We start from the raw sequence: 3,857 nt of genomic DNA on the forward strand, positions 1-3,857 counted from the left end.
GATAGCTCACTCACACCCCTTCTTGACATGGTTACACTTAGATCTGTCTGGCCTCTTCTCAACAGAAAACACCCAGTACTCGACACCAGGCACCCTGAGCTGCTTTCAGGTCCCTTAGTAGGCTCTTCCCTCTGCCTGGAATACATTTCCTGATTTGCACAAAGCAAACTCTTATTCATTTTTCAGTTCTTGGTTTAGGCTTTCTCTGGGAAGATGGTCCTGACCACCACCATCCCTTTCCCCACTCTCCTATCACCTGAGAGAGAGACATTTCCTATGTGCCACTCAACGTCTGTACTATTACTGCTATTGAAAGAATTATTATATAATTGCCCATTTACTTACTTTTTTTTTTTGAGACAGAGTCTTGCTCTGTTGCCCAGGCTAGAGTGCAGTGGTGCAATCTCAGCTAACTGCAACTTCTGCCCCCCCAGGTTCAGGCCATTCTCCTGCCTTAGTCTCCCGAGTAGCTGGGATTACAGGTGCCCACCACCATACCTGGCTAACTTTTGTATTTTTAGTAGAGACAGGGTTTCACCATGTTGGCCAGGCTGGTCTCGAACTCCTGACCTCAAGTGGTCCATCCACCTAGCTTCCCAAAGTGTTGGGACTACAGGTGTGAGCCACTGCGCCCAGCCCCATCTACTTTCTTTATATTCTTATGAAACTTTAAGCTTAATAAAGTCACATTCCATCCTGTTTTGGTCAAACTTCTATGATCAGTGCCACCTTCAAATTTGGTGAATCAATACATGTTGGATGAATGAGTGCACACCAGCCCCAGGCAAAAAGGTAGGTAATTCACTTTGTAATCAACTTCTCACATGACCACTTACAAATGCAGTAATAACATAAGGGGGTTGTAATATAGAATACGCCATAGCGCAGTTACAGATCTGAGCTTTCTTCCTAGTTACCGCATATCAACTAGTCATCTCTTTGTCTAAAGTCACGACTCCTGGTTCTGACGTCTCGTCCATGTTGTTACAGTTTGGGAATAAGTTATAATTACACTGCCTGCTTCCTGCTGTGTGATAATCTTTGAGACATCTAAAGACTTTTCTCATCTTGGTGTACCAAATACCACTCTAGGGCCCATGAGGCAAGCAGAGAGTCCCTATCTTATGAGTGTCATTTATCTGAAAAGACAATAATAGATCCTTGCATCTTTCAATCAGAATACAAACTAAATGTGAAATGTGCTGAAGCAGTATCCGACTGGACGTTGCTGGGTACCGAGGGAGGCTCGAGGGACAAGGATGGGCGTCAAGGAAGGTCTTGGGGGCAAGAGGAAGAAGACGTTGACTTAGGTGTGCTCGGTGCAGGGGCTGCTGGCGGAGATTTGTGTGGAAGGATCCAGTGAGCAAAGAGTCCCGGGAGCCCGAGGAGGGTGGAAGAGGACATGAACGATTGCCAGATCCAGCTTCAGACCTCAGGTTTGCAGGGCCCACTCCAACAGGGTGCACATGAGCCCTTTGAGTGGGCACAAAGGTTGGGATCCCTTTCAGCCTCCTTATGGAGATCCTCCTGCACTCAGCATGTTGTTCTGGGAGAATTTTGTGCTTGGTGTTTGCCTCTGTGAAAATGGGTGATATCTGTACTTTGAAGATGATTGAATTTGAGCAGAGTGGCTGTTTCCTTCATTGCATATGGAAGGGATTTTTTTTATTTTTATTTTCATTTTTGTCTCGCTCCGTCGCCAGGCTGGAGTACAGTGGTGCAATTTCAGCTCACTGCAACCTCTGCCTTCCGGGTTCAAGCGATTCTCCTGCCTCAGCCTCCCGAGTAGCTGGGACTACAGGCGCCTGCCACCACGCCCAGTTAATTTTCGTATTTGTAGTAGGCAGGGTTTCACCATGTTAGCCAAGATGGTCTCCAGCTCTTAACCTCGTGATCCGCCCGCCTCGGCCTCCCAAAGTGCTGGAATTATAGGCATGAGCCACCAGGCCTAGCCAAAACGGCTTTTAGGTGGCCACGAAGAGAAAGAGATGGGATGAGAGTGATCAAGGGAAAGAAAGATTTGACAACCACTTACCTGGAGATAACCTGTAGGCAAAGGGGCCAAGGTGAGGCCTGGGGACTCAAAGGCCCTACCAGACAGGTGACTTGCGGAGAGCAAAGTGGCTTAACCATTCTCCTTTTCTAATTTGATGAGAGTTCTCATCGGTCACCCAGGGATGTGGTAAGGAACTCCTGATCAAAATGACCGTAAATCTGAAACCATAGTGAAACGGGTTAAGCACTAATCTGACCCCACACAGTCAGGCTGGCAATGAAGCAAACGGTGCAGACAGCCCCTGATGAAAGTCACACAGGGAGACGAATGAATGCTTCGCTGGGGAAAGGGGAATGGTGTGGGTGGCAGCTGTAGGGGAGAGAGGTGGGGGTGGGGTGGAAAAGGAATTTGCATCTCATGGCTCAATCAGAGCTGAAACTTAACATCCTGTTTTTCTGTAGGTTGGGCACATCAGTAGCTGAGACACTCCTCTGACCATGGCCAGCCTCAGGAAGTGAATGTCAACAGCCTTGCAGATGGGAACCCAACTCCTGGGTACCCATGCCTGAAAAGACTTAAGTCTCGCTCCCACCGGCACCAGACCCAGGCCCTCCCTCTACACCAGTACTAGAACTCCAGGCCTCACCCCTCCTCCCCAGAGAAATATCAACAGGAAGTTAAGTCAGCTGGAACACTCTGTTCCCTTGACATTTCTGTTTTAATTCTGCAGCTGTGTTTAAGGCTTCGTGAATTGTCTGTCTGGTGCAGTCTGTTTGTCTGACTGGTGCCTTTTCTCTCACATCCCTGCACCAGGTCATGATTACCATGAGGCTGGTGGATGGACCAGAACTAGAACTAGGGTTGGTAAGAAGGAAGTGGGATGGTAAGAAAGGACATTAGGGACTGTAATATTAGTTGTTGATGAGCTAAGGATGATGACCTGATTGCTTGCTCAGGGAGGAGGGATTCCTCAACCATTAACAGTGTGCATTGCCCATAGCTCTGTTTCCTCACCCTCTCATGGTACTTACCTCTACTTCACATCACAGTGAGATACAGGTGTGTCTTTTCTCCTCAGTATTCCGTAGTGCCTACTTAGATGCCTTATTCATGCTTATTCATGTTCAGGAAGAAGTTGGTAATTGAAGGAATGAGCTTCTCTCCTTCCTTTTATCTAAAGTCAGCTTATCACTTAAAAACAAAAACAAGCCATCGTTTCCAAATTCAACTTGGTCCTGCTCAGGGTGCTATCTCTGAATCTCTTGTAGCTGCAATTCACAGTTCTGTATCCCTGCTTGCCAATGTCTGTTTTGATATTTGTGGTAGTTGGTTCTGAGACATATCAGAGCACTATTTTGTTCTTTCCTGGCTGCTTTTTTCTTCTGCTGCCTCTCATCAAAGTCTAGAGATACTTAGAGACCCTGAATCTCTAAAGTCACTAAGAACCTAGAAGGAAAATTGTGATTAGTATCTCCAAGTTTTTCTTCCTCAACAGACCCAAGAAGAGTGTTCTCCATTCGCTGTAGTAGCTGCTCCATTGGGCTCACATGTGTGAAACGTCAAGGTTGGCATTAAAGGACTGCCCGGGCTTATCTTTAGTTATATGAGCTAGATATGCTTTGTCAATCACTCCACTTGAAACTTAAGCATGAGAGAACATAGCTCACGAGATAAATGTGACCCCATATGTCTCCATAAACCCACATCTAGAAAATACATACGCAGATTCTTCTGTTGCCAGTTGGTCATCCTGGGCTATCATTTGTAATGTGTGACTAGTTTCAACCAAATTTAATATTTTAAAACCAGTCTCAAAGACCTGTATTATAAACAGTAAAACTATATAAAGCCTACAGTTAAC

The sequence above is a fragment of the Callithrix jacchus genome, chromosome 18 (genome assembly GCF_049354715.1).
Source record: "Callithrix jacchus isolate 240 chromosome 18, calJac240_pri, whole genome shotgun sequence".
Lineage (NCBI taxonomy): Eukaryota > Metazoa > Chordata > Mammalia > Primates > Cebidae > Callithrix > Callithrix jacchus.